The 9732-nt window shown below is 40.6% G+C and overlaps 1 non-coding gene across 1 annotated transcript; it reads left to right on the top strand.

Moving 5' to 3' along the window:
• Positions 1-445: 445 nt before the first annotated feature.
• LOC112583040 lies at positions 446-548 on the top strand. Its single transcript, XR_003107403.1, has one exon. It is a non-coding gene; the product is annotated as a U6 spliceosomal RNA (small nuclear RNA).
• The last annotated feature ends 9184 nt before the right edge of the window (positions 549-9732 follow it).

Raw genomic sequence — 9732 nt, 5'->3', positions numbered from 1 at the left:
TCTGAGCCACCATCCTGTTACCTCTAGCCTGAATTCTTGCAACAGCCTGATACTCCAGATGCCACTGTGCTCCTCTCAATTCAGCAGTCAGTGAAATACTTTTACAAAGTAAATCTGATCACATTACTTCTCAGAACTCCTTGGTGACTCCTGATTTTACCTGGATAAAATCTCTGTTAATAGTTTACAAGCCCTTCTACACTCTGCACCCTTCTCCTATTACCTCCCCACCTCACTTTTTCCTATCAAACTTATGTTCTTACACGTTTCTGCTTTGGACTCCATACCAGCTGGTCCATCTGCCTATACCTCTCCTCATCCCCATCTCCCTCTGCTTCCTCTTTGCATGGTTACTTCCCTTTTTGCCTTCTAGACTTTCCTAAAATGCCAATCTCTCAGCGAACACTTAACTTGACCACCTTATTTAAAACTACAATGTTTCTGCTTGCTTAGGCAGCACATACACTAAAATTAGAAAAATACAGAGAACATTCACATGGCTCCTGCACAAGAATGACACACAAATTCATAAAGTGTTACATATTTTTGAGAGACAATTTTAAAGTAAATATGACAAAACATTAACAACATGTGATTCTGGGTCAAGAGCATATTTGTACCATTCTTGTGACTATATACTTAAATTTTTTAAAACAAAAAAATTGAACTCCTTTTTATCTCTTACCTGCTCCACTTTTTCTTTCTTGATAACACTCTTCAACTTGTAAAACACTATATAATTTACATACTTACTATGGGTTTTTTTGTTTTTTTGTTTTTGTCTCTTTCCACTAGGCTATAAACTCTCCAAAGGGCATAGATTTTTGTCTGTTTTGCTTCTGGTGTATTCCATGCACCTAGACCAGTGCCCGGTACTATGCACTTGATATTATTTGTTGTATTAAAACTTCAGGAGCTTCCCTGATCGCTCAGTGGTTAAGAATTAGTCAGCCAATGCAGAGGACATGGGTTTGATCCCTCATCTAGGAAGATCCAAAATACCTTAGAGCCACTAAGCCCATGGGCCACAACTACTGAGCCTGTGCTCTAGAGCTCAGAGGCCACAACCACTGAAGCCTGCTCTCCTTAATGCCCATGCTCTGCAGCAAGAGAAGTCACTGCAATGAGAAACCCGCGCACCGCAACTAGAGAGTAGTCCCCCACTGTTTGCCACTAGAAAAGCCCGAGCAGCAACAAGAACACTGCAGCACAGCCAAAAAGAAATTAAAAAAAAAAACAAACTTCAAAGGACAGGGACCATGATTAAACAGTCTAGAGGTAGAATAATTCCTAGAGATGAGACAGTAGAAGATGGGACCACTGGAGTGCATAGCTGAACTAGTGTGAAAATAAAGTTCACCAGCAATATGGCAGTTGAGGAACTAAAAACCTAACATACCAGATTAGCTAAGGTGTGCATTCAAATGTAGAAGTCAGAGTGTAGGTAGACAGAAAGTAAACCAAGTTCAAGTTATAGCAGGGAAAATGACACAGTTTGCAAAGTGATTAAGATTAGAGAGGGGGTAGTTTATTAAATATGGATTAAATATGGCTTCATGTTAGAATATCAAGGTATTAGAAAATTCTAGGCTACATAGTATCAAGCAAATCTTCTGTTCAATTTAAAAACAAGTTCAGGGTTTTCTATGGTGGTCCAGTGCCTAAGACTCTGAGCACCCAATGCAGGGGGCCCTGGTTCAATCCCTGGTTAGGGATTTAGATCCCATATGCCACAGCTAAGAGTTTGCATGCCAAATCTAAAGATCCTACATGTTGCAATTACGACCCAGTACTGCCAAATAAGTAAAATTAAATTTAAACACAAGTTCAGTTAATCTAGGTAACTAAATTTTATAAATTCATCCCAAACAAAAATTGTTAGTGGAAATGGTCCTAATTACTACAGCAATTTGTTTACATGGACACAAGTAAATGTAAAAATATTTTAAATAAATCTTGGGTGACCTATGACAAGCAATTTGATTACTCATTCCTCCTCTCATGCCATCCACTGATAATAGGAAGCAGGTAGTCAAAGATGAGGGAGGAGGACTACAAGCTAGTAACACCAGTGCTTTCCCAAGTACAGAAATAAGCATGTATTAACAGAAATAATTCCAAGTTCCTTATTGGAAATACAAATTGAGCTAAAATAAATTGCTACTTCCCACAAATGGTGAATACGGAAGTCTACTGAACAACTCTGCTCTAAAGTACATGGATCCAGAAAACACAAGTTACCAAAACAAACTAGGGTCCACACGCTGACATGCAGTAAAGCCAATCTACTGACACCAGGCTGTGATGAAGGAAAGTGTACTTAACATTAACTAAAGGACACCAAGCAAGAACTCAAGGGCTCTTAGTGCTCCAAAAGCCTGAAATCTGCAAAAGGTTTCAGCAAACCATTTTTAAAGGCAAGGAAAGGGAGGGGCATCCCAGGGCATGTGATCAGCTGTGCACAATTCTGACTGGTTGAAGGTGCGGTAACAGGGTGGTGTCACAGGGGTTAACATTATCAATCCTTAGGCACCTGTAGGCTGTAGGGGCTATGTACGCAAGGTCAACAATTAAGTAGTTAATTTCTTCCAGTTGGTGGGGGTTTAGCAGCTGTAAAGAATCAAACAGTAAAGACCCTGCCTGCAATGCAGGAGATGTGGATTTGATCCCTGGGTCTGGAAGATCCCCTGGAGAAAGGGATGACTACCCACCCCAGTATTCTTGCCTGGAGAATTCCATGGACACAGGAGAGTCAGAAACGACTGAGCAATTAACACTTTCACTTTAGCCGCTGTAAAACCACTCAGGAAATGGGCATCAGAGACTATTATCTAGGTAACGCAGAGGAGCTAAAGCAGAGGATATGACAGAGGGGTCTGTCCTGGGAAGGCCCTACAGGGTCCTGCTCAGTTACACACACGCTCACAAAAATAACAGCACTTTGAATATGAGTTTGAAAAGGCAGTCTATGAAGATGTCACTTACCTACTCAGATACTTTCAGTTATTACCCACAAAATCATATACTCAAATCTTAGAAACTCTTCAGATTTCATCAGAATTTATAAATGTACCTATTCCATATTTTACCATACTTCATAGTTTCATAATAAAGTAGATTCAGCTTTGTGTTTTATCTGAGATAGGTATATTTAAGGATTGTCAGCAAGTTACAAACTAAATTTAATAAATTAACATCACATTTTGTTAATAAAGGAGAAGGCAATGGCACCCCACTCCAGTACTCTTGCCTGGAAAATCCCACGGATGGAGTAGCCTTGTGGGCTGCAGTCCGTGGGGTCGCTAAGAGTCGGACACGACTGAGCGACTTCACTTTCACTTTCACTTTGTTAATAAAATTGAATCATGTTCTAAAATGATAAAAGATCAAGTTCAGGAAACTATAAAATTACATATTTTTAAAATAACTGATGGGACTTTAATATATCCATATCTAATGTCTAATTACTTTAAAAGCAAGGACACTACAATCTTTCATTCTACAGGGAACTGTTTTCAGAAAAAGACAAAACAACTCCCACTAATGAATGATCTCTTTCTGTCAGGCAGTACACTAGGAAAATTTAGAAAATCTGTATTTCTCAAAACAACTCACAAAGATAAGTTATCATTAGCCTCACATTAAGGACAAGAAAACTAAGGTTCAGAGATATTAAATCATTTATCACTAGTTAGTAAGTGGTGATATTAAGTCTAGAATTCTGATTGGTCTAATGTAAAGTCTGAATTTTGCTATTATGCAACACTGCCTCTTAAAATCATTCATTCAACAAATAATTGTTGAGTGTCTTTTATGTATTAGGCATTGAAGAGGGTGCCAGGTAAACAAAGATGACTTTGTGCCAGTGGAGCCTTACCCTCCAGCTAAATCTAAGATGGAAATAAGAGTTATAAACAAATAATTGCAACACAATGCAGTAAGTGCTATGAAAGAAATATATATAACAATACCACACATAAGTGGGAGTGTTGAACCATGTGAGGCAGCAAGCAATCAAAGAAGGCTTCACTTAGAAATGCTTGGAATGCAGTACACCTTATTTAAATACTTGATGTAACTCAAAACTTGAAGAAGAGGGGAGTTTGCTGATGGAAAATCAAGGAGATTCTAGAGAGAAACAGGCCATATTTGCAAAACCATAAAGTTTCAGAGAATCCTAAGCAGTTTAGCATAGCTAAAAAATTAGATGCTTTGTGACAAGTGGTAAAGAAGTAAAAATAGGTCAGGTCAGGGAGGTTTCCTTATGCCGTATTAAAAAAGGAGTTTAGGCTTTATTCTGTAAGAAATTGGGAGCCTTTCCTAGAGTTTATCCAAGTCACTACTTTACAAAGATTACCTTGTCAAATTTGGAAGAATGGATGTGGGGACAAGGACAATCTTTTAGAGGGGTACTACAAATAGTCTGGGTAATACATTATACAATCTCTTAGCTTCAGACTCCTACATCTAATTACCTACCTTGGTCACCTTGGATGTCTCAAAGTGCTGGGCTGCACCCCACAGGCCTGCACTTTCCCAGTTTTAAGATCGAAGAAAGAGCCTGGAGTTAGCAACAGAGACAGCAGTTTAATGGATGAGGGCATTTACACATCTGAAAGCAGGGTCCTGGAGAGGTACCCCACCACATGCTGTTAACAGCAGGCAGGACAAGGCAGCAGCCTTTGCTCCCTGAGGTTAGGTGGGGAATTGATGTCTGGTGGGTGTATTAGTTACCTGGGAAACCAGGAGAGAAGCCCACCCTCAAGATCTCTTTGATAAAAGCAATCACTAGTTGGCCAGGCGAAATATAAGCAGGAAGGTCAGTCAGGTAAGTAGGGTATAGGTGAAGTATATATATACTCACCTATATATTATACTTACCTATATATATACTTACCTATATAGGGTATAGGTAAGTGGGTATAGGTGACTGGTGGAGCAGGCAGGGCGCAGAGCACAACAGAACAGCCATCTTGGCTGGCCTGACCACACACACAGACATCTCTAGCCTAAATGTCCAAAACCAAAGTCTTCTATTCTCTACCAAACTGTGTGCTCCCTGACCAACTCTCTGAGTAGTAGTGCAATCATGAAGTTACTCAAACCAGTAAATTGACTTCATTCTTGATTTTTACTTCTTCTTTAACCACATTAAATTGATTAATTATTAACTATTCCCCAAACATATCGCAAATCCATTCATTTCTTTCCACTCTGACAGACATCACCCACCCCAAGCCATCAGTGTTCCACAGGAATATGCAGTACTTCCCAATAGGACTCTCCTACATTTACCTTAGTATCAGTTCACTTCCTTTATGCACTTCCTGTGATTGAAAATTATTTTCATTTGTTTTCTCTCTCATTAGACTGTCTTTATAAAGTCAAGGAACACAAACTTTTCATCCTGTTTTACTTCAGTACATTAGTATTGGGTTTCCCAGGTGGCGCTAGTAGTAAGGAACACACCTGCCAAACCAGAAGACATATGAGAAATGGGTTCAATCCCTGGGTCAGGAAGACCCCTGGAGGAGGGTAAGGTAAACTATTATTTATCCTTGTATTATTGCTAGGAGAATCCTATGGACAAATAAGCCTGGGAGGCTACAGTCAATAGGGTCACTAAGAGTTGGACAAGACGGAAGTGACGTAGTAGGCACACACTCACTCTAGCATTGTGGTTCAGTCGCTAACTTGTGTCTGACTATTTGTGACCCCATGGACAGCAACATGCCAGGATTCGCTGTCCTTCATCATCTCCTGGAGCTTGTTCAAACTCATGTCCATTTTAAAATTACCATATCTAATATTTGCTATACCAATATGAGTCAGTGATGCCATCCAACCATCTCCTTCTCTGTCGTCCCATTCTCCTCCTGCCTTAAATGTTTCCCAGCATCATTGTTTTTTCTAATGAGTTGGCTCTTCACATCTGGTGGCCAAAGTATTAGAGCTTCAGCATCAGTCCTTCCAATGAATATTCAGGATTGATTTCCTTTAGGAGTGACTGGTTTGATCTCCTTGCAGTTCAAGGGACTCTCAAGAGACTTCTCCAACACCACGTTAAAAGGCATTGGTTCTTTGGCGTTCAGACTTCTTTATGGTCCAACAATCATATCCATACATGACTACTGGAAAAACCATAGCTTTGACTACATGGACCTTTGTCGGCAAGGTAATGTCTCTGTTTTTCAATACGTTGTCTTGGTTTGTCATAGCTTGTCTTCCAAGGAGCAAGTGTCTTTCAATTTCATGGCTGCAGTTACCATCTGCAGTGATTTGGGAGCCCAAGAAAATAAAGTGTCACTGTTTCCATTGTGTCCCATCTATTTTCCATGAAGTAATCGGACCAGATGCCATGATCTTACTTTTCTGAATGTTGAATTTTAAGCCAGCTTTTTGACTCTCCTCCTTCATTTTCATCAAGAAGCTCTTTAGTTCCTCTTTGCTTTCTGCTATAAGGGTGCTATCATCTGTATATCTGAGGTTATTGATAATTCTCCCTGCAATCTTGATTCCAGCTTGTGCTTCATCCAGCCCTGCATTTCACATGATGTACTCAAATATAAGTTAAATAAGCTAGTGACAATATACAGCATTGACAAACTCCTATCCCAATTTGGAAGCAGTCCATTGTTCCATGTCTGGTTCCATGTCCGGTCCTGTTGCTTCTTCACCCACATACAGGTTTCTCAGGAGGCAGCTAAGGTGGTCTGGTATTCCCATCTCTTTACGCATTTTACAGTTTGTTGTGATCCACACAGTCAAAGGCTTTAACATAGTCAGTAAAGCAGATGCTTTTCTAGAATTGTCTTGCTTGTTCTATGATCCAATGGATGTTGGCAATTTGATCTCTGGTTCCTTTGCCTTTTCTAAATCCAGCTAGAACATCTGGAAGTTCTTGGTTCATGTACCACTGAAGCTGGAGCCTAGCTTGGAGAATTTTCAGCATTACTTTGCTAGCATATGAAATGAGAGCAATTGAGTGGTAGTTTGAGCATCCTTTGGCATTGCCCTTCTTTGGGATTGGAATGAAAACTGAATTTTCTCAATCCTGTGGCCACGGCTGAGTTTTCCAAATTTGCTGGCATACTGAATGCAGCACATTAACAGCATCATCTTCTAGGATTTGAAATAGCTCAGCTGAATTCCATTACCTCCACTAGCTTTGTTCACAGTGATGATTCCAAGGCCCTCATATTGAACAAGAGAGTCCAAAAAGCAGTACTTGGATGCAATTTCAAGAATGACAGGATGATCTCTGTTCGTTTCCAAGGAAAACCATACAATATGACAGTGATCCAAGTCTATGCCCCAACCACTAATGCCAAAAAAGCTGAAGTTGAATGGTTCTATGAAGACCTAACAAGACCTTCTATCAGTTCAGTTCAGTTCAGTCACTCAGTTGTGTCCAGCTCTTTGCGATCCCATGACTTGCAGCACGCCAGGCCTCCCTATCCATCACTAACTCCCGGAGTTCACTCAAACTTATGTCCATCGAGTCGGTGATGCCATCCAGCCATCTCATCCTCTGTCGTCCCCTTCTCCTCCTGCCCCCAATCCCTCCCAGCATCAGGGTCTTTTCCAATGAGTCAACTCTTTGCATGAGGTGGCCAAAGTATTGGAGTTTCAGCTTCAGCATCAGTCCTTCCAATGAACACCCAAGACTGACTGCCTTTAGGGTGAACTGGCAGGATCTCCTTGCAGTCCAAGGCACTCTCCAACACCACAGTTCAAAAGCATCAATTCTTTGGCGCTCAGCTTTCTTCACAGTCCAACTCTCACATCCATACATGAGCACTGGGAAACCATAGCCTTGACTAGACGGACCTGTGTTGGCAAAGTAATGTCTCTTATTTTTAATATTCTATCTAGGTTGGTCATAACTTTCCTTCCAAGGAGTAAATGTCTTTTAATTTCATGGCTGCAGTCACCATCTGCAGTGATTTTGGAACCCCAAAATTAAAGTCTGACACTGTTTCCATTGTTTCCCCATCTATTTCCCATGAAGTGATGGGACCAGATGCCATGATCTTCGTTCTCTGAATGTTGAGCTTTAAGCCAACTTTTTCACTCTCCACTTACACTTTCATCAAGAGGCTTTTTAGTTCCTCTTCACTTTCTGCCATAAGGGAGGTGTCATCTGTATATCTGAGCTTATTGATATTTCTCCAGGCAATCTTGATTCCAGCTTGTGCTTCTTCTAGCCCAGCATTTCTCATGATGTACTATGCATATAAGTTAAATAAGCAGGGTGACAATATACAGCCTTGACGTACTCCTTTTCCTATTTGGAACCAGTCTGTTGTTCCATGTCCAGTTCTAACTGTTGCTTTCTGACCTGCATATAGGTTTCTCAAGAGTCACGTCAGGTTGTCTGGTATTCCCATCTCTTTCAGAATTTTCCACAGTTTGTTGTGTTCTTCTATAACTAACACCAAAAAAGATGTCCTTTTCATCAAAGGGGAAGGGAATTCAAAAGTAGGAAGTCAAGAAATACCTGGAGTAACAGACAAGTTTGGCCTTGGAGTACAAAATGAAGCAGGACAAAGGCTAACAGAGTTTTGCTAAGAGAACAAAACTTGGCAAACTTGTTTGGTCATAGCAAACACCCTCTTCCTACAAGAGATGATTCTACACATGGACATCACCAAACGGCCAATACAAAACCAGATTGATTATATTTTTTACAGCCAAAGGTGGAGAAGCTCTATACAGTCGGCAAAAACAAGACCAGAGTTGACTGTGGCTCAGAACATGAACTCCTTATTGCAAAATTCAGACTTAAATTGAAAGAAGTAGGGAAAATCACTAGGCCACTCAGGTATGACCTAAATCAAATCCCTTAAGATTATACAGTGGAAGTGACAAATAGATTCAAGGCAACAGATCTGATAGACAGAGTGCCTGAAGAACTATGGATGGAAGTTCATTAACAATGTACAGGAGGCAGTGATCAAATCCATCTCCAAGAAAAAGAAAGGCAAAATGGTTGTCTGAGGAGGCCTTACAAATAGCTGAGAAAAAAGAGAAGCTAATTTATATGCAGAGTACATCATGAGAAATGCTGGGCTGGAAGAAGCACAAGCTGGAATCAAGATTGCCTGGAGAAATATCAATAAGCTCAGATATGCAGATGACACCCCCCTTATGGCAGAAAGTGAAGAGGAACTAAAAAGCTTCTTGATGAAAGTGAAAGAGGAGAGTAAAAAAGTTGGCTTAAAGCTCAACATTCAGAAAACGAAGATCATGGCATCCGGTCCCATCACTTCATGGGAAATAGATGGGGAAACAGTGGAAACAGTGTCAGACTTTATTTTTTGGGGCTCCAAAATCACTGCAGATGGTGACTGCAGCCATGAAATTAAAAGACGCTTACTCCTTGGAAGGAAAGTTATGACGAACCTAGATAGCATATTCAAAAGCAGAGACATTACTTTGCCAACAAAGGTCCATCTAGTCAAGGCTATGGTTTTTCATAGCCTTGAGAGTTGGACTGTGAAGAAAGCTGAGCGCCGAAAAATTGATGCTTTTGAAGTGTGGTGTTGGAGAAGACTCTTGAGAGTCCCTTGGACTGCAAGGAGATCCAACCAGTCCATCCTGAAGGAGATCAGTCCTGATGTTCTTTGGAAGGACTGATGCTAAAGCTGAAATTCCAGTACTTTGGCCACCTCATGCGAAGAGTTGACTCACTGGAAAAGACTCCGATGCTGGGAGGGATTGGGGGCAGGA

Source organism: Bubalus bubalis, chromosome 2, assembly GCF_019923935.1.
Source record: "Bubalus bubalis isolate 160015118507 breed Murrah chromosome 2, NDDB_SH_1, whole genome shotgun sequence".
NCBI classification, from domain to species: domain Eukaryota; kingdom Metazoa; phylum Chordata; class Mammalia; order Artiodactyla; family Bovidae; genus Bubalus; species Bubalus bubalis.
The sequence above is the reverse complement of the archived record's forward strand: the minus strand, read 5'-3'. Positions and strand labels throughout refer to the sequence as shown.